This window comes from Lycorma delicatula, chromosome 5, assembly GCF_047948215.1.
Source record: "Lycorma delicatula isolate Av1 chromosome 5, ASM4794821v1, whole genome shotgun sequence".
NCBI classification, from domain to species: Eukaryota; Metazoa; Arthropoda; class Insecta; order Hemiptera; family Fulgoridae; genus Lycorma; species Lycorma delicatula.
Genome location: NC_134459.1, coordinates 121,835,787 through 121,859,493, shown reverse-complemented (window position 1 = coordinate 121,859,493; position 23,707 = coordinate 121,835,787).

Here is a 23,707-nt window from a genome sequence, read left to right as displayed (position 1 = left end):
ACTTTTCAAAATTCGAAACTCCTATAACTGAATTACCTAATATTAGATTTTTCATAGTTAAAAAGAAAAGAAAAGAAAAATGCTCTTATAAATTTAATTATCGAGTTAAATTTTAACAGTAATTGACTGAATCATATTTACTATAAGATTTTATCACCAGGGAAACTCAGTCCAGAAAAACTGTATCGCGTGTTTACAAAGTCGGATAAAACATGGTTTAATAATTTGATATAAGTAATTTGAGAAGGAATGAAACTAAAAAACAAAATAGAATTAAAAAGTAATGATCATAGGGTACATTTTTAGCTGTAGAGCGGTCGCATTAAATAACCATAATCATGTTTTCAGTTTGGTTAAATATTTTTACGATTTTTATTCTAGTAATTATTTTAATTTTATTTTTTTAATTAATTTATCAATAAAATAATTACGATAAAAAACGATTAAAAAACGATTTTTATTCTAGTAATTATTTTAATTTTATTTTTTTTATTAATTTATCAATAAAATAATTAAACATAATAACTGTTTGGACAACCGTAATCAGATAACATCCTTCTACAGCATGGATTTTGAAGCATGTATTTACAAATCTCCTTTTTGTTAAGTGAGTTTAACGGGTAGAAATATCTCTAATATTTAACAGTAGTAGTAATTTAGGACTCCATATTTGAAAGTTTCATGTATAGACATCAACATTTTCAGTTTTATAATATTAGCAATAATGAAAATTTAAATTATTTTAGAATAAAAAGTTAGTTATAATTAATATTTAAAATTTAAGAAGAATTTTATTTATTAAACTACACAAAATAATGTTAAATATGTAAATATACCCTCTAGTGTTCAAAACAAAGCACATGAAAGATAAAAAACCAAAGTTGAATTTGAAAATTCTATTGCATTTTATAGAATTTGATTATTCTGAATCAAGTGAATAAATGCAATAATAACGGAATTTATTGAGTAGGATTCTCGGTTTATTTCGGAATTGTAAATATTATCACAATGTTTTGATTCGTTTCTATTCTACTTTATTCCAGAATGTTTGAGTTCGTTCAATAAGACACTTACATAATTGAGAAGAAGTACAAAGTTTGTGGCTATTTCGCGTAAATCTGCTCATACTGGAATTCTATTAATATTTAAATTTCATTAAAATTATTTTTGACTAATAATTTCTTTACTAGAATATTGACTTAAAAAGTGTATTTATTTTTAAGAGTAAAACTTGATTTTCAAATGAGATAAAAAAACTATTTTTAATTATAGTGCAACTGAAAATAAGTATAATTGAATAATAGATTATTTAGGTATATAAAGCAATATTTATAACATAGGTACTTGAACTAGATAATTCTACAAAGTATTAGTTATATTACATGAATTGTATGTTACTTTTAATTTTAAATTGGTGTTGATTGTTACTTCCTTGTAAGAAATAAAGGAAGTATTGTGATAGTGAAAAATTTCGGTTTTCAGATTTCAACGAAAATGTCCATTTTGACTAGTTTTAGCTTGAAGTCTGCCCGTACGTATGCATCTCGTATATCTCAAAAACGATTAGCCGTAGGATGTCGAAATTTTGGATGTAGTATTGTTGTAACTTCTAGTTGTACACCTCCCTTTTTATTTGCAATCGACTGAATCAAAAGTGTCCAAAAATCGTTTACCTTTATCCTTTGGACTTTCAATGAGAGATTTACGACATAAGTGGTATTTATTTTCATTGGTTCCAGAGTTATAGGCAAATACAATTTTAATTAATGAAATATTTGGATCTTAGAGGGGGAAGGCACATCGGTTCGAATCATATTTCATTTTTTCTTTTTTTATTAACTTTTTTTTTAATTGAAATTTACTGATAATTATTAAACTCTTATTTTAAAAAAGTATTACGATAAATAATAATACAACAATAATTAAAAATTTGAAAAGTTATGAATGAAATAAATTTTTATGTAGTTTTAATTTTTTTTAACTGTTTATATGTAATTTAATAGACGTATAAGGAAGTCATGTGGTGCCCACATCAATTTTTTTGTATGATTTAAGTAGAATTCTCTAGTAAAGTACAAAACATGGAAGGAAAATAAAGAAAAGATTGAACATTTATATTCTACGATGTAATCTATTAAACTAATTTCAAAACTATGATACACAATATATTGTTCTCTTAATTATGTGAATGTGTAGAAAGTAGTTTTTAATTTATACTAATATTCCTACTGTACAAATTGGTTTTGATTTTACCATATTTGTATAATAATTATTATTTTTTATTCATTGCAATTTAAAAACAAAATTTATTAGAAAAAATGTGTACGCAGTATTTCGCTTCCAAAAATAATACTGGATTCTTGTATGAAAGACTATAGAGATACGAATATTTTAAATTGAAAAAGTAGTAATACAAAAATACTCAAAAAAATACTTTAGTGAAATTAATGCAATAAAACTTAAAAATTAGACCAAATTAGATTGGCAATACGGTAATTCAAACTTTAATTCAAACGGTTGTTTGAATTAAAGATTTTGCGGGATACAATTTAAGAGAAATCTTGAAGAAAAGCGTTGTGGATGTAAGAAATAAATATCAGTTTCCGGATGAAATGATGGACGAGAGTGATCTAATAAGAATATGAAAAGTAACGATATAAAAAAGAGAATATAGAGTAAAGGGCATAATTGCCTGTAGGACTTATTGAACGTGTCGGTTGAGACCGCATTTCTAAAGCGACAGATCTATCCTTATCTACAATCTAATCATTCCCGATTTTATTGTACCGTATTTTTTCTCTTTTTTTCAAGTTATTATGAGGTATTTTTATTTCAGATCTTTTCATCTTATTGAAAATCACTTATTTTCTCTCTATTAAAGTTATTCCTTAAATTATAGATTAATGGTAAACGGTGAGCAAAATCATCTCAAATTCCTTCAAATCACATTTAACATGTGATTTGAAGGAATTTGAGTCTATGTCTATTTGCCTCAGCCTAAAAGGCTTTTTGTATGTTAATTAAATCGGAATTGTTTTTATTATCTGCAATTTATTTAAAAAGCTGTAAAATATTTCAAACTAAACTGAAATTTAGAACCGGAAAAAAGAATTTGAATTCATTCGATATTTCTGAAGAATTTTGTATTCAATACCTAATCTTCGAGTCTATTAATGTCAAAGGAATTTTTGAAAAATGTATCTTTAATATGATCTTTTCGAAAATTGTACAAATTTTAAATTATTTAAACACAAAATGTCTATTATTGATAGAAATCTTACTATGAATTGAAATCCTTTTTTTAAGAATGTATTTAAAATAACATCTAGTAACTAATTTAATGTTTTGAGCAGTTTTATTAATTACAGGACTCTTTAAACATTCTTTACTTCCTGAGAAAACCATGGATAGATTAAAAAACAAACAAAACTATCTTCTCTTGATGCACTTCATTTCATATTGTACGTGCGTACTCTTCGCAGTTTTTGAGAAATAAAATATTCATACTTCTAAATCAATTAAAAATAAAACGGGTATTTAATTCGATTTATATTTACCAAACTTTAATATGTTTTATACAACGTATCTACGTTGTATAAAACGAAACTACGTTGTAGTTTCATTAATAATAGTGGATATCCGTTACGTCTGGTTGGTTTGAAAACATAACGTTAGCTGATATTCAATAATTTGAGCCTGATTTCAATTAGTAAATTACTGATTGAATAACATTTTCTTTTCTAATACTGTATGCCATAAAATTATATTCTGTTTAGATGTTATTTACACGTCAACAAATGTTTCAAGGTTGACCGACTTCTGTCTGGAAAATGGTAGTAGAATACGTCTTCATATTTAATTAATTTAATTATTTTTAATTTTCCTGCTTTACTTAATATATAGTGTCTAAGTTCCGTAAATTTATTGCAAAGTTTAGTACATGTTTAGCTATTCGTTTATTAAAACTATAACAGATTTTTTCTTCATTAAAATATTATTCTAGTATTATAAAGTATCAAAGAACTAATTTTTTATCTGCACGAACTACTAATTAAATATCAGAATATTGCTTTCATAGATTTTGATTATTCATCTAAGACATGCATTAAGCTACTGATAGTTTTATTAACAAAAAAAAAATTAATTTAAAAAAAGAATCGATTATATTTTGAACGATTATTTTTTTAAATAAATATTATTAGCAAATGGAGGCTACTATAAGCAGTAAAATAATATAATAATTAAAAAATAATTATTACTACAAAGGAGAAGAATATGTATCCCGTTGTCTTATTGAAAATTTTCCATTCGGTTGAGAGGAATGGGTACATTTCTTTCCCCTAACGTAAATGTTTCCTCATACTTTCCTTCTCACTTACACCCTTCTCACTTTCTTATTTTATAATGAGATCCTACTCTTCTTTTTTCTTATCAAAATTTCCAATTACGTATGCATAAAGCTTAGTTTTTGTGTAAAACCCAGCTTTTCTTTGCCGATTACATTTCCATCATTGCGTACTTTGCATAAACAAGTTGTTGAATTCTAAAATAAACTAATCCTTTTCCTAAAGGTAATTTTTTTAAAGGATGATTGTAAGTTTCCTCTTTAGAAAAAAAATCGCTTTAATAGTAAAGGTAGTTTACTCTATATATACTTAACTGACAATTTGTTCGATCATTTTAACAGTGGAAGAAAAATATCTTTAGCCGTAAAAAATATATAAACATGTAAAAAATTGGCGAATCTATTTAGTTTTCTTTTTTTTTGTTATTGCTTCTTATTAAATTTAACTTTACATACATATATATAATGCATTTTTAACGAAGCAGGTTTCTTTTGTTATATTATTATAAAGAATCTTCATTTTTTTTTAAATAAATTTATTCTTTTCTTCATATTAAATATTCAAATACATACATATATATTTTTTTAAAAGACTTTTATGGTAAAAGTTGTTTATTGAATTATATTCAAACAAAGCTTTCAGTAAAATATTACTAAAAAATCATTTTTTCGTGTAACATTATAAAGAAATTGTTTGTTTTTTATTACGTTATTTCCTTATTTTATTTATGTAATAATGTAAGCTGATTTACTTTAGTTATATAACCAATCTATCACTTAGTGGTAAAAAAATATACAATAATTCATTTAGAAACGAAATATTAAATTATTTTTACTGCTTGCTAATTAGTATTAAAAAAATTACTCAAACGTATAGGAGATTACTAAGAACAAAAGTATACAATTAAATGTTCTTTACATATGTCAACTCATTCGTAACAGAAACTTAATATGTAAAGCTGATAACTATTGATAATGAGTTGATGATAGATGCGGACTCCCGAACGTTCACTTCAATAGTTACTACCGATCAGTTACAGTCCAGAAGCGGGTATGACCTGGAATCATATGATAACATAGGATTTATGATTACTTTGAATCTCCCCAATGCCAATATTCAAAGTTGTTAGAAAAGCTTTTGGAAAACTAAATGTTAGTACTGCTGTTAAGAGGAGATGGATATTTTCGATTGTGACCAAGGGTGTTAGTGAGCTCATTTCATTTGTATTCCGTTAATGTTTTAATTTCAACAACGAATACTTTTCTGATGTTATGCAAAAGGAGGTGTTTTAGTCCTAAAAACAATTAGGGTGACTCCCAAAGATTTTTAGAGATAATGGAATCTTGTACAAAAATTTAAGGAGACAAACGTCAAATCAAAAACACAGATTTTTATCTGAAAAATACCGTACAATTAATGTTGTGGAAATGTTGAAATACATTACGGCTACAATAGAAGCCAGGTGGGTACGGTTTCCTTCGAAGTATGGACAGCGTTTTACCTTTAGATAGAAATTCTTGTCAAAGGAATTTTCTGCAAATTCAGTTATATCACAGGGGTTGAATCATGGACGTTTACTTTTATCCTGCTTATTAATGACATCTACGAGTAGATTAATTCTATATAATTTTTGAATAAAAATGATCTGAAGAATTATAGGGTTATCTTTGCTGTAAATTATAACTTAGCAGTTACGAAGCATATAATAAATGGTAGTATAATGGTTTGAAGACTTAAGAAATTAATTTTAAATAACAAATAAAGTAACTATTGTAATATAACCCAAAATGTCAGAGTACATGAACTATGATCAAATTAATCCTTTCAACGTGTCAGTGCTGTTATGAATTCAGGCGTAGTAATGAATTTAGATGTTTTCTTGATATATCTAATTAATAAGATGAAATCTAAGGTTAAAAGAAATCTTGGTCTCGTTAAATTTTTCAGAAAAAACTTTCATTATCTTCATTGTATAATTAAATTATATCAAATGCATGTGCGATCTTGATAGCTGCTCTACCATTTAGGATTAGTGACTGATTAGAAACTACTGACCAGGTTGAGAATGTCCGCAAAAGTTTTAAACGGTATCTAATAATCAGATTATGCAGTGCCTGAAACATACAAGAACCAGAAAATATTTTGTAAATCAATGTCAATGAAAAAACGCCATTAAATAGTGAATGCATTATATAGGCATTATTATAAGGAGCTATAATGGTTGGTGGTTATGTTGATGGATAGAGATATTTTGATTCTAGATTTTTAGATTGCATATAATTAGGCATGTATAATAATCAAATTATAGGCAGTTTAAGCATTTATACTGTATCAGAGAAGAATCACTTGTATCTTGTAGTAGCGAAATTGGAAATGAAATGATAGGAAAAGTCTACCCATTTATGTAACAATTGGCTCTCAGTTTTTAAGGCAGTTTTTTCAAAATCTCGTATGAGATTATGTGTATGCTTTATTTAAATTCTTCTTTATATATATATATGTGTTGTCGCGTGTTCGCGATTTGACTAGGATATTAAGAGACGAATAAATATAAAGATTTCTTATAAATACAATTTATAATAATAATAGATGTATGACAAACAAAATAGTAACTCTTAACGAAAAGACAAGATGTATTTAATGACAGTTAAGTTAATAAATACCAAAATACAGTCCAATTTATCAAAATCGTTATAATGACTCATAGAAACTAATATTACATTATCAACGATGTAACAATAGAACAGTCTGAAGTTCATTCAATTCACTTTCTGCAAATATTTATTTTACTGTTTACAGTCGAATTACCCTACACTTCATGAATAAGTAGAACACTGTAACATTTACTATTGTTTACCAATAACTTACCAACAACTTCTTGTATTTACCCAATGTCCACACTGGATTATTCGCGACTTACTCTTCACTCATTGTTATCACTCGCTTATTGATGTTGCTATTATCAATACTGTGCCGAACACGGCTTCGCAGAATTACTGACTGTCTATTGGTCCCTGGCAGTATTTATAGCTCTGTCCTGCAGAACCAGTACCCGACTCGTCTCTTTAATTGTTGAAGCGTAATAATTTTCATTGGCCACACCTTTACTTTTTTTTTGTAAGTCCTTATTCAGGCTAGTTCTTCTGAAATTTATTTGGGCAAGTCCGGCAACGCTTATAGTTGAACAAGAACTTGGAGGTGCCATTATCTGTGTTATAAAGAACAAAATGTTAAACGGACCTGTTATATTGAGAAAAAATTCCTTTTAGTTTTTTATAAATTTTTCTTTTCATTATTATTTTTTTGTTAATTGGAAGAAGTTGGTTTTTAAAAAACCAACTTTTAAATTTTTAGATAATGTAATCCTCTTACTTTTTAAACTTTTAAACTAAAAGCAATACAATTTTTTTCAATTTCTACATTAAAAAGTTCGTACCAAATTTAATACATATTTTTACAAATCTATATTAACCCTTAATTTGGTGTTAAGAAATTGAAGTTGAATAAGAGTTCATTTATTAATTGTTTTTAAAGATATTTTAATTTTTATAACGCAATTTTTATTTTTTTATTTTATATAGTTTTACCTATATCTACATATTTAGTCTCCCTAAAAAAACGTATTATGTCTGAAAAAAGCCGTACAATAATCGCAAAGACAAGAAATATGCGTCTTGGTAAAATAAAAAATGGAAAGGATATAGAGAAACGTCATAATGAAACTTCTACCAAGCGTAAGATAAGATGCTTTTGTAGTAGTGGAATATGTATTATTATTTTATTGCGTCTAGATAAAAATGAGAAAAGACTTAAGAGGAAAAAAGCTACGGGTTCTTGATTGCTCAAATATATAACTTTTTTTTTATTATTATAACTTATCATGTTACTTATGACATTACGTTAAATCAATAATTTAAAAATTAAACCTAATAAAGCAAAACAAACTGAATTGGTTTTAAATCGTTGGTGTGAACAATTTAATGGTTTCTTTAAAAAATCTTCCACTTGGGTAGGTTGTCTTAGTAAAATACACAACGGAACTGTCACATAAATTTCATGGACAGAATAAAAGAAAAATTTTTGAATAGATATATTTTTTGAAGAGAATTTTGTGACATACTTAAAAAAAGGACTGATTGAACTTAAAACCTACTTTCCTTAATGAAGTATGTTGAAAATAAAGTCTTCATTATATGCATTTCCCTTCGAAATATGATTAAAATCAATATTTTAGTCAATATACAAAATTTAATTATTTTTAACTTAAATAAATCTGACATGTAAAGAAAAATAGAAAAAAATGCGTACATATATATCAATAAGCACTAAATAATTTCGTAACGTTAATATTTAAATCTTTTGATCCAAACTTCCAAATCGTAACTCAATCAAAAATCCGATGAGCCGATTTTCCTGTCTGCTTTTATTTTAGACGATAAAACCCGGTCATTGAATTTTTATCGCTGTGTTTTATACATATAAAATTATATATTTATCTCTTATGTGCTAAACATTATATATGCCTAAAAAAACAGTTAAATTTAATATACAAACAGAATCATATTCTAGGATTATTTCGGTCATATATTGTACTTAGCTCTGATTATTAAATAAGATATTATTAATAATATTATTGTATAAAATATGTTTCATTTACAGAAACAAGGAATGTACTTTACCGAAACTGAATAAATAGAAATATTATACTATGCGTGTTATTGTAATTGTTTTTCAAGTGCTCTTATTCTGTGCGTGTTGTTTATTTATAATTAGTTACAGTTTGCTACTTTATGTTAGTGCGTGTATTAGGAAAGTAAATCCAGCCTGATATTCAATTCTGAATGTTGACTGATGTATTTGAAACAATCATAAATTGTGGTGCACGATATTAAACTAACTATACTTCTACTTACTGGGTGAGTTAAGACTCAATTTAAATATTGCAGGTAAATTATATACATTGTATAACAAAGACTATATTTTTGTCTAATAAAAGAAAAGGTTTTGAAAACATTTTTACAACATTCTATTTTTACTTTACATACTTTTTTTTTTGTTTAGTGGAATATTTTCAAATTCACCATTCATATGAAAACAACAAACGAATTTTCAAGACAAAAAGAGGGTGTAGGATCATTGTTTGGCCAGTAAGCATGCATCATTTTAACCGATATTTAAAGAAATTAAAAAGTATTAACTTACCAATGTGTCCATATTTATGAATCGGCAATCTTTGCTGAAAAATGACTTATCCTTAAATAATAATCTCTCCACACTAGACAAATGAATTATCTTTTTTTATAACTCAGTTTAATACGTAGGCTAACGAAAAAGGGCCTACTTATTTTTCCAATATCATTTTTAATAAATTTCCAAACCACTTAAAAAAATCTTTTCCCCAGTTTATTTAATAAAAAAATTAAAATATATTATTTTACAGAACCATATTGCTCAGTCCATGATTTTAAAAATAATTCTAATTAAAAATTAAAAACACTGAACTTTGTACATCTTCGATCAATATTTGCATAAAAATGTGCTCAAAAATGGCTCATGAAAGGCCTCTCAATTGTAATTTATTTTCAATTTTTATTTATTTTTTTTTTATTCACGTACTTATCTAAAAATTATTTTATATGTTTTTATTTTAAATAAATAATTTAACTATAATCACTTTTATTTTTTAATTAACGGAATATTTGGTGATAGTGCTTTGATGATGTTTTATTGCAATTTCCCTTAATCAATCCAAGCAAATTCTGGAACAGTTTCTTTTTTCTTGACAAAAGAGTTACATATTTATACATTCTTAACATATCTATGTAACTAGATTGCTTCTCGGCTTCTGGTACAAATCTTGCATTTGTACTTCCGGTGGTGATTTTCTAGCAAGAACAGTGTTCTACGTTCCCATCATCAGGGCTGATAACGATCGGTGGCAATAAGTCAACCTACGCTGCTGTAGAGCTGTTGGCTAGCCAGTAGTGTAGTGTGTTGGAAGAGGGCCACCGTCAGCAAAATAAGGACGTTTTCATTGGTATTTTTGTGTCCAATTTCGTAGTTCATGAGGCCAAGTTATTATTGCGATCCTCTGGCTAGTCAAGGAAGTGATTTGATCCGATATCGCCGATGGTCTTGCAAGCAGTAGCTATGTACTTTTGGAGACGGGTTGGGTGAGAAAAGACAAACTGTTCGGGAAAAATATTGCTAACGCTCACCTAAGTCTTTCTTTGATTTACTGGAATAACCCCGACAACCACCTCAATTGGTCACCGGAAAGAATAAGACCGAATGTCTGTGCCACGAAGGGCTATTGAGCCTCGAACAGTTTAAGCGACCAGTCTCCTGACTAGCTCATGGAGGTAACTTAATACCGTGAACGGAATAAGCGTGGTGCAATACACTACTCGCTTATGTATTACGCCGTTCACTTGTCATATATTAACTAAAATTGGGAAGGCGCACCCCTTATGAACTAAAATATATGACAAACATAAACGTTAAATTTATCTCACCAAGACAGCAATTCGCTGCAACGCCTAGATCGCTGAATGTCAGCAAGTACCTGTCGACCATTTACAGTGCTTGGAGCTATTGGCTGAAGAACAGTTTTTCTCAAAGTTCCACTTCTTCTACAGGAGTGCGGAAAGTGTATCTTCCCTTAAGAAACTACTGATGGCGGTTATACAAAGCAACCGCGTAAAGGAACTCCAACACGGTCCGACATGCAACTCACGCCACATTGACCCGCTGTTTGTGAGTGGCCAATTGTTCCCTTGACTTCTAAGTTCCATGGTGGCTCGATCTCTGCCTCCCCCCTCACTAAGAGCGTGGCAGTGGAACATCATATATCCATTCGACTGGACGCAGTGCTCATTAGTTGCCAGGCGGAACCTGAACAGATGTTGTTTCAAATTAACATGGTTGGTGAGAACCTGGGCTCCCATTGCCCTTTAAATCGAACTTGAGGCGTATCATCCCACACGACTCTGTAACCCTACGGCTCTTTGAACAGAACCATGGTGTTAGACTAATAGTCACGTCTAACGGCCTGTAAGGCAACGGCAACATTGCGGCGTTCCAAATCATAAATTACAGAACTCCAAAACAACGAAAGAAATGTTACCTCTATGTTAATAAAAGTAGCAAAAACATATTTACAGTCGGCGCTTTCCACCTCGGCAAAAGCATTTAAGATGTAATCATTGGTGCCAACCCCTTTCATGAAGCCATATTGACTTCGATTTAGAAAATCGTTCATCTCAGTGCTTTCCTGGAGCCGTGATTGTATGAACTGCATTTTTTTTTTTTTTGAAAACAATCTCCTATGAGGCTACTACCGCATTGGGAAAGGCTCTCATAATCGATTTAGTGGTGAAAGTTCCGGCAGCAATGTGGAAATTTCAAAGAGGTCGGGAGACCGAGGTATTTGGGACGCCATTTTGAGCCGGGCCAGTACCGGAGCGGAACGGTTTTAATCAATTCATCGAATTTCAAACTGTTTGCCGTTTCCTGCATGGAAGAGGTTTCAGAGCACACGATAGATGCATGGCAGCAGGAATGGAACACCACGACTAAGGGACCATCCTTGTATGAATTTATACAGGATCTGTGGGGATGGTACGCCTCAAGTTCATTCTTAAGAGCAACGGGAGCCCAAGTGTTCACCAACCACGTTTTTATGGGACAATATTTGTTCAGTTTCCACTTGGCAACTGATGAGCTCTGCGTCTACGGGGAGGTCTAGTCAAATGAACATATTATGTTTGAATGGACTCTGATGGGGTGGGGGGGGGGGCAGAAATCAGACTACCCTGGAACTTATAGGTCAAGGGGTAAATTGGCCACTCACAAACGGCGAGTCAGTATTGCGTGAGCCGCATTGTCGGAACGTGTGGGAGTTCCTTTATGCGGTTGCGTTGTTCAACCGGAATCAGTAGTTTATTATAAGAAAAGATTCCTACTGAGCTGGTGTAGGAAGCTAACTTTAAGTAATGATCGGCCATCGGAAAGTAGCTTTAAGCGCCACAAATGGTGGATGGGTACTTGTTGGCATTCAGCAACCTAGGCGTAGCAGCGAATTGCTGTCCTTTGATTTAAGCCGATGCGTTAAATTTTATGCTAGTCATATATTATAGTATAGATGAGGTGCGTCTATTCAATTTAGTTTAATATATGACAAGTGAACACCTGTACACAAAACGTTAATGGTGTTTACCATACTTATACCGTTCACCTATTACGTTAGCTCTAGGAGCTACATAGTGTATAGGTCAGTTAAACCGTTTGAGGCACAATAGCCCTTCATGGCACGGCCATTCGGTCTCACGCTCTATGGCGACCGAATGGTGTGTTGGCGGGAGAAATACGAGTAAACCGATCAGATCTTTGTAGCGTTATTATATTTCAATTAAAATAAAAGATTTATTTATAGTGTACAAAGGTGTTTTTAGAATCTTCCTTCTACATTTCCTAAAATATTGAGTTTGTCAGTGGTAATAGAACATACGTATATGATAATGTAAATAAATAATCACATCATTCATTACCGTTTCGGTTCAGTATACCTTACTTCATTTAATTTTTGATCCGTAAGAAAGAGGATATACAAAATACAGTAGGGCTCAACTCATAATCATTACAATATATGATTGACGATGAATCTTTGTGTAGTTGCTTAATTTATAATATATTCACAATTTATTTTTATTTTTTTTTTTTGCCTTCAGTCATTTGACTGGTTTGATGCAGCTCTCCAAGATTCCCTATCTGGTGCTAGTCGTTTCATTTCAGTATACCCTCTACATCCTACATCCCTTACAATTTGTTTTACGTATTCCAAACGTGGCCTGCCTACACAATTTTTCCCTTCTACCTGCCTTTCCAATATTAAAGCGACTATTCCAGGATGCCTTAGTATGTGGCCTATAAGTCTGTCTCTTCTTTTAACTATATTTTTCCAAATGCTTCTTTCTTCATCTATTTGCCGCAATACCTCTTCATTTGCCACTTTATCCACCCATCTGATTTTTAACATTCTCCTATAGCACCACATTTCAAAAGCTTCTAATCTTTTCTTCTCAGATACTCTGATTGTCCAAGTTTCACTTCCATATAAAGCGACACTCCAAACATACACTTTCAAAAATCTTTTCCTGACATTTAAATTAATTTTTGATGTAAACAAATTATATTTCTTACTGAAGGCTCGTTTAGCTTGTGCTATTCGGCATTTTATATCGCTACTGCTTCGTCCATCTTTAGTAATTGTACTTCCCAAATAACAAAATTCTTCTACCTCCATAATCTTTTCTCCTCCTATCTTCACATTCAGTGGTCCATCTTTGTTATTTCTACTACATTTCATTACTTTTGTTTTGTTCTTGTTTATTTTCATGCGATAGTTCTTGCGTAGGACTTCATCTATGCCGTTCATTGTTTCTTCTAAATCCTTTTTACTTTGGGCTAGAATTACTATATCATCAGCAAATCGTAGCATCTTTATCTTTTCACCTTGTACTGTTACTCCGAATCTAAATTGTTCTTTAACATCATTAACTGCTAGTTCCATGTAAAGATTAAAAAGTAACGGAGATAGGGAACATCCTTGTCGGACTCCCTTTCTTATTACGGCTTCTTTCTTATGTTCTTCAATTGTTACTGTTGCTGTTTGGTTCCTGTACATGTTAGCAATTGTTCTTCTATCGAAAAGCCTATTATCGAAAGCCTTTTCTAGGTCTATAAACGCCAAGTATGTTGGTTTGTTTTTCTTTAATCTTCCTTCTACTATTAATCTGAGGCCTAAAATTGCTTCCCTTGTCCTTATACATTTCCTGAAACCAAATTGGTCTTCTCCTAAAACTTCCTCCACTCTCCTCTCAATTCTTCGGTATAGAATTCCATTAAAATTTTTGATGCATGACTAGTTAAACTAATTGTTCTGTATTCTTCACATTTATCTGCCCCTGCTTTCTTTGGTATCATTACTATAACACTTTTTTTGAAGTCTGACGGAAATTCCCCTCTTTCATAAATATTACACACCAGTTTGTATAATCTATCAATCGCTTCCTTACCTGCACTGCGCAGTAATTCTACAGGTATTCCGTCTATTCCAGGAGCCTTTCTGCCATTTAAATCTTTTAATGCTCTCTTAAAGTTCAGATCTCAGTATTGTTTTTCCCATTTCATCCTCCTCAACTTCCTCTTCTTCCTCTATAACACCATTTTCTAATTCATTTCCTTCGTATAACTCTTCAATATATTCCACCCATCTATCGACTTTACCTTTCGTATTATATATTGGTGTACCATCTTTGTTTAACACATTATTACATTTTAATTTATGTACCCCAAATTTTCCTTAACTTTCCTGTATGCTCCGTCTATTTTACCAATGTTCATTTCTCTTTCCAATTTTAATATACAAAGGAAATAAATTCGTTATGCAATCAATTTCCATCTGCTCCTAAATAACCTAGAAGGTGTTTTAATTCTCATATGAAAGTAAAATTTAACACATATATTTTTATTAAAAAAATATAAAGAAAATAAAATATACCAAAAGATTATTTAGTAGAAAGTCAGAAAGATGTGATTTTCTAGAACTCTTAAAAAATATTTTAATTCTACCGAAGAATATAAATTTTACGCCTTAAAATCAAATGATTAATAAAAACTTTATTTTAAACACTAACCAAGAAAAACTGCATTGCTTACTTAAAAAGAACATAGCACCTTCGAATAACAAAAATGTTTAAGTAAATATTTTTTCTATCAATATTTTATACTATCTTGGTCGCAGATATGCCTTTAATTCGATTCAATATTTTTTAAATGTTTAAAAATATTTTTTTTATAAATTTTTCTAGTATATCATTTAACGGAGAAAGGCTTGAATGGATAAAAAAAAACTTTTTAAACTAGAGATGTTTGGTTAAGGGCAGTATGTCATTGAATTATTCAAACCTGCCCTAATCCTGTTTTCTACTTGTTTGTAAAGTAAGGGATATCTATTTCCACAAAATAAATATATTTTTAAGATGACACTTTTTTTTTAGTTGTTTCAGAGAATTTCTTTCTGTTATTTTTTTCTTTACTTTAAAAACAGTTTTCTATAAACCAAGAGTTTAAAAATGAGCTGTGTTTTTTTTTTAATTTTTTTTTCGAACTTTTAAATATTGTTTATATTTGTCAGGAAGGAAATAATTTACACTATTTTATTTCATTTTAATCTGTTAACACCTCCTACAGAATGGATGAGATTATTTTTCTACTTGAAATAAAATAACTGTATGTAATTATTATTATTATTATTACTTTTTTAGTTTTTTTTTTAAGATAGTTGCATTGTTTTAATATTTTTTAATTAAATCTTCTGGGTCTCTGTTCAGTCTAATTACTTATTACGATGTAAAAAAGTCATAATTTTACTTGTTTTTCTTTATTCTAAATCCCTCTCTCACTTTCTCTCTCTCTTCCTCTCCCATATATATATATATATATATATATATACATACATACATACATAGATAAATAAATAGCATTATAATATTTGTATGTACATAAAACCTGACTGACTCATCATCGTCCACCTCAACCGCTTAAATTATTGAAAATACATTGATTTTCAAAGTTAGAGTTCTAAGGTTTGAGACCTTGTAAAGGCACTTTCATAAGGATCTGAATGCTAAACAGTGGATACCGGTGTTATTTGGTGGTTGGGTTTCAATTAACCATACGACTCTGGAGTTTAGACCTGAGTCTGTTCCAGGGTACATATTTACCGATTCATTTACAGTTACGTTGCACTATGTCAGGCCTGGTAATCCAGTAGCAGTATTTGCATTTCCCTACACACGCGCGCTCGCGCGCACTCCCAGACCCGGCAGTAGCTGAAAAAGTGGTTGGAGAAAACAACAATTACATTGTTTTTATAACATAGTCGCCCGATAATGGATTTTGTTTTGAAAAATGTATATCTCAGGAACTCAATATATTGTATTCCTGATAAATAGTATTTAGACTCATCTTAAAAAAATACATTGACATCTGCTTCACCATTTTTCATAATCCAATTTGGGGATTACAAAGGGTGAGCAAGAGTTTTATGAAACTACATAGAACCAAAGTTCTTACAGTCGTGAAAATGAATGTTTAAACTTTTCTTTAAAAACTAAAAGACTTTTTTTCATCCTTTTTCAAAAATCCAATTTTGTAGCAAGGGGCGGACCAGAGTTTTTTTATGAAAATTCTAAATCTTAAAAATATAAAAATATAAAATCAATAATGATTATGTTCTATGAGATTATTCCACTAGATGCAAAATTCCAATTTGATGCAAAATATTGGTACTTTAAATTTTTAAATTTTTAATTTTTTTAACATTTAATTTTAAGGTGCACGAGAATTTCAGTTTATTACTTACTTTCTTGTTTTTTGTTTTTTGCTTTTTTTGTAATGTTTCCATTGTCTGAATAATTCCACAGGCCGATTATAAGTAACAATGTTTACATAAGCATAGAGCAACAAATTTTATTCGTTATTGTTACATGCTGTGCTATTAGTAGATATATACAAGATAATTAAAATGCTAACAAAAAAGGTAATTTTTAGTAAATTTAATTTTTATGCATGATAAAAATTTTTATTTTATTATTCCATAAAAATATTACATTATTTAATTAATTTATGAAATTTAGTGAAGAGACTAGTTTGGAAATATGTCCACTAAAACATCCTTTAAATTATTGAAGAATTTTGACAAAAAACTGATCTTTCTTTTGAAATGTTATTCTACTTAAAAACTCAAAATCCACGTGAGCAAAGCCAAAGTCAAAAGCTTGCGTAAAAAAAAAACAACAACCAAGTAAAAGAAAGAATATATCTTTATAATAGTTTTTATTATATGTAAAATCCGTATTGTTTTGTAATGTAACTTATTTTAATAAGTAATAGTTAATTTTAATAATTAATAGTTGATATTAATGAATGTTTTTGCAGTTTCATAATAATCATTCATTTTACACAGTATTACTTTCCGATCTGATTCTTAGTGGATCTATGAAGTTTTGTTTTTCCTCTACTACTCTAATTAAAAAACTACAATAAGATTGTTTCTTCCGAAATATTTTTTCCCCTTAAAGAGTTTCTCTTATATTCCTCATAACTAATTCACCGCATTAGCTTTCATGAATGTGATGAATCATTAAAACAATTTTCCACCCTTCAACTTCATTATATTTATTTTTCATTTTTATGGTTTCAATGTTCTTTTTAAAAAACTTGATAAAATTAATACACATAACTGATAATTGTACTTTTAACCTTTCAAGTTAACTACTAATTTTATGGTCCCTTTAAAAAATTTCCCTTTACTATTTTAAATCCATCCACACATTTTAAATCAGTTTTTGATCAAAACTATTTGTCGATTTGCCGAATAGTTTTTGGTGAAATTAATTTAAACACCATATTAAATGGTATTTTAAGATGTTCTAAAAGAATATTTCTCCAGAAGAAAAATAATACTAATTAATAATTACCTAATATGTACTATATTTGGTGCTGATATCCTGCCAGATATATATATATATATATATATATATATTAAAAAATATATATATATTTATTTTTTTTTTACTTTATATCGCCACATAAGCTTGAAGCTTGTGCGTGGGATATGGAAATGTAACGCATGAAAAATGCCATGCCTGTCCGGCATTCGAACCCAGGACCTCCGGATGGAAGGCCGAGACGCGACCATTCGCACCACGGAGGCAGGAAAAGCTGTATAAATTTTGTCTTTGATACTTTAAAACTGAGGCTTTAAAATAACTGTAAATCTCTATCGTGTATTGTTTTACTTAATTTTTTCTATAAATATATAAAAGTTTACTTCATTTCACTACATTTTCTTAAAAATACAAAAAAATTATAAAGATTAGTGTAGTTCAAATTTATATAATAATAATTATATAAACATACAATAAGTATGAATGTTTTATCTCTGTTCATTAAATTTACCACAGTGAAAAACGCGCAATATATATTAAAGTATTCCTTATAATTGTATTACGACTTTCTTTTACATGATATCATTTTTCTCCAGCAACTAAATCGGTTTTATCTTAAATGTTTTTTAGTAAATGATAGATTTCAAAAACAAAAATATTCCAGTAAGGAAATGTTTTTTTTTTATTATAAGTGATTCAATATCACTTATATTGTCAGTAAAACTATAAAAAGTTATTGTCTGAAATTTTTTGTTGCACTAGAAGTTAAGTAATAATAATAATAATAATTCAAATTATATTTATTAAATATAATTTATTTTGATTAATGAAATTCAAAGTAACTAACTTCAAAACTTAATATAATAAAGTCAAAAATATTACTTTAACTACAGATTTTATTTACCTTGGTAACAATGTAATAATTGTGTGTTAATTGAAGGGAAGCAGTTAGATAACGTGGTAATTACATCGCATTAGATTTAACTTCGAAAACAGAATAATTTCGAAGCAATTTGTGGGTAAGAGGAACTTGAATGATTAAGTAATATTCGCAGAATTTCAACGGATTGATAAAAGCTGTGATTTAGATTAAGAGTTTACGAAATTATAAATAATTTTACTAGTAAAAATAAAAATAACAACAAATATTGAATTTTATTGCATTATAATAATAAATAAACTATTTTTATTTAAAAAAGACGTAAAAAAAGATGCAAATAATGAATTATCATAATAGTAAGTTAACAAGTAGGTTTAATGTTTAATCAATAACATATATTTTTTAAATACAGCAGAACATTTGTAGTAGCCATAATTACTAGCCTAAATTACTTTTTAAATGGGTGTCGTCATGTCATAGCTTGTTTAAAAGGTCTTTGCGAGACAAGTGAAACAGTATAAAAAAAATAAATATTGACTATTTAAAACAAAATAGCAACCACAGATATCATTACGTTAATGAAAAAATAAAAAAAATAAATAATTATTAAAATTTTTCAAACATTTCTTTTAATTAAACTTACAGTTCTGAAGAATTTAGTTTAAGTAAATAACAGTTTGCAATTTAATTTCTTCTTCAGGAATAATTCATTTTATATTTTATTAAAATAATGTTCTTTAATCTAGAGATTAAAAATACCACCTAGAACTGTTTCAGTTAAAGATGTTTATTTGTCACGTCATGTTAAATGTACAAACTGCACCCCTTCTCCACAACAGTTTTACAATAATAAAGTCACTGTTCGAAAGCTTCTCTCACGTTGTGAAAAGTTTCGGGTGAGATCATCCTACATTTTACCTCAATATGTTCCCTTAATTCTTTAATAGAAGTTGGAGCTATAAACGGCTGAGTTTAATACCCTCACAGAAAGTAATCAACGTGATTCAGGTCAGGTGACCTGGCTGGCCATTCAATACTACCACGTCGACCTATCCAACGATTTGCAAATTGCTGTTTCAACATATTTTTCTCGTTGCGTGCCTAGTGAGAAGGGACAACAACTAACCAGAAAAGCTATCTCCCCTATGAATAATGATGGCTATTATGCCCCTACTATTATGTATAAAATAAATAAGGCTAACGAACAATGTGTTGAACCAAGAAATAGTTCTTGCCGTTAATATATGTGTCAGAATTTCACAGAATTTAACCCTCCTAGCGAAATCATCTTCATTATGTTCTTGTACTAATTCAATCGTGTATGAATGGTATTATGTTTTTTTAATACTTTTTGCACTGACCACCTTGATAAATTATTATTTCGTGCAATTGCTCATGGCGATTGTTGATTTGTGTTGTGGGTAATCTTTAGGTGAATATCTGAAAAGTAATTTCTAGATTTTTTTGAAATTCGACCTTGAAATGGATGAAGAAAGGTAAAAAAAAAAAAAAAAAAAATCAAACAATGACTGCAAATTTTCCCCGTCTTCAATTATACTAAACGAGATATTCACTCAGTTTTGACCTGGAAATACTCTTCTGATGAACATCTATAAAAAAATCTGTGGGTTTTTAATTTTAATATTTTAAGCGGTATAAAAATTAGACTTATTTTATGCCGTTTTATGTTACCCTATTTAATCAATCTTTATGAGATTTTGTGACATTGTGATGGTAGTTTATATTTGTGCTATATCGCAAGCGAATCCGCGACAGGAAATCTAAAAATCAATTAGTTCAGTGCAGCCAAAACTGTTGTGCTGAAGAAATTATAATACACTGATAGTTTTTTTTATAAATTGAACAACTTTAATGTTTATTTATCGTTATTATTCTCAAAATCATGAGTTTAATGAACACAAGGGGGTCCTGGTTAGACGAAATAGGACGTGCAAAGCGAGCCTTGACCGGGTAAACATCCCCTGAACACGACAGAAAAATTAAGTAACTATATAGCGCGGGCGAAACCACTACGTTCCCACCGTGGTTTCCCCCGCGCTATATGGTGGTTACTTAATTTTTGTGTAACCATAATTTTAAACTTTAATTTTTAAGCTATTATATACATATATATAATATTGATATTATATATAAATATTAAAAATATACATTTAATAAACCAACGATTGTCTGCACAAAAAAAGGATTGAAACGTAAAACAGGATAGAATTTTAGGTTTTTTTTTAGCAGGTCTTTTTTATTTTTAAACAGAAGATTGTAAATTGCAAAAAAAAATAAAACAATAATAAAAAATTCTAAGGAAACATATAACAGAAAGATATTTTTACGAATACAGAATTAAAGTTCAAGAAGCGTCTTGCCTTTTATGTTTGAAGGGCACTTCTTTCTATATGGATGTGAAACATGGCTAATAAGTCAAATGAACAAAAAAAAATTACGAGAGACATTTCGAATGTGGGTGTGAAGAAGACTGGAGAAGATTACATGGGTAGACGAACTGAAAATTAAATAGTAATGAGAGTTGATGAGAATAAAATCTTAATCAGGCAATTCAGAATAGGAAAACTAACTGGTTGAGAAATACCTTAAGAGGAGGTCTGATTAAAATCGTAGCAGATGGAAGTAGAAAAGTGAGATGGAACAAGAGTAATGATGATATAAAAAATAAATAAAATTTTCAGCTACCAAGATACTCCTAGTTTAACTGCAAACTGTGGAAAATATAATCGGTCGTAATTCAAGCAACAAGTCTCTTGATAGATTCAAATTTCATAAAAAAAAATAAAAATATATATATATATATTAATTTATTTATTTTTTCTTTTAGTATAAAATATGTGACAAACAATGGATATAAGCATGTTTGCTTCAAACAAATACATTCTTATACGTGGGTATAATGAGTTTGATGTTGACTGGCATACGAACTATGCCTCCACATACAACTATTATTTTACTAATATGCCCAAAAACAACGCCATGAAATAAAAATACATTATTTATTAAACAAACTATATTAAAAAAAAAAAATCGCGTAGTCTTTAAATAATATATTTTTATGTCACTTTTCCTAAGTCACTTACAGAAAAATTACCATTCTCCGGCGTCATATTTTGTCAAATCATTATTAATACTGATTCAAAATTCTTATATTTTTCTAGTTTCATCTCCAGCTTAATTTTACAATATTTTGGGAAACGATTAATCAGTTAATTTTTATAATGATTAACAAGCTGGTGTTTAGATTATAAGGACTCATAATCGATTCCTGGTAAAAGGAAAGATTCCTGGTATTTAATTCATTACTTCTTTCTCGTTAAAAAAGGTAAATAAAAAGCACATAAAAATTCGTAAAATAATAGGCATAAAAATAAAATGTTGTTTAAATTTTTCTCTTGATTACAATTGAATAATTATTCTAAGTAATTTTGCATAATTTATAATAAATTTATGATAATCTATCAACCCCATACATGTAATAAAGAAATCTTTTCATCAACTGTTTCCCAGCGGCTGCCGGGTCTGAGTGTATGTGTATAGACAAATTCAATTAATTTTACCGGCTTGCCAGACCTGACGCAGCTGCAACTGTAGTGAAATGTAAGTGTAAATTTACCGGTAAACATGTAGTTTGGAACACATTCAGGTTTGACCACTTCTGAGATGTGTGTTTAATTGAAACCCAAACAAGAAAGAACACCGGTATTCAAAGTCTAGCATTCAAATCCGTATAAAAGTAACTGCATTGACAAGGAGTCCAATCTTAAGAATTCTCGACTTCTAACATCAGCAAAAATCTATAATAACGTCTACGTAAAAATCTTTAGCTCATTGAATAGCGATAAATCTTCTTGTATGTGTTACTAGATCTTTTATCTTGTTTTAATTTTTTTAATATTACGCAATCGATCTTTTGTTAATTGAAAATTTTCTCCTTATCACATTCGGAACCTATGTTTTTATCCGTTAATACTGGTCTAGTTATTTCCCGTTAAAAATGTTATTATTATTTTTATTTTTTTTTTATAAAAATATGTTTATCTTCATATTAACGTTTTTTTATCTATCCAAATATCGTAATATTTGATTTTATACTAATTGAAGCTACAACCTGAACTTCTCCTTCCATTAATTTATACCAATAACTTTATTATTTGAACAGTAATTTAGAAAAATGGTGGACACCAAAAGGCAATCGAAGAATAACAGATCCATCGTTTGGCAACATTGAAAATCAGTGAATTGATGCAATGACGCGTTATCATACCGATAACCAACACAACTATTTTATCGCGTAGACTTTTATCATGGTTCACGTTGAACAACATCCTTTTAATGGCTAGAAACGAAATATCAAAAAATAATAATATACCTAAACGTCCACGTATTTTTAAGTGTTTATTTAATTATTAGTCATGTATAATAACCAAAAAGAAAGAATGTTTTTTATTTCAATAAATTTTTAAATTTCCGTCATCAAATTTATTTATTTTCAATAAAGTTTTATCATTATGTATAAGTATCATATAAATTTGTATTAATTTGATTTTGTTTTTTATGTCATACAGGGAAGCAAAATTAAAATAAAATAAAAATCCATTTTTTTTTTCCTCATAATAACACTTTATTGTTCTTAGAAGTTTATTTCGTTTACTAATTGAATTGATTAATAGACTATTTAAAGTGCTAATGATCTACCGTGCTTTATAAACATGTGTTGTTAACGTCAGTTAAAAGAGAAATAAACTTTATAATTAGTTTTAATCAATATATGAATTATTACTTGTAGACGATTATTTTTATTTAAATTACTGTAGAGTAGTTCGATTCATTCGTTTACTGATTTAAACAATATTAGTGTTAATTATTAAGTTTTAGCCAAAATACTCATTAAAACTAATAACGTTATAACTATTATTTTTGTTTTTTACTTTATTATTATATTA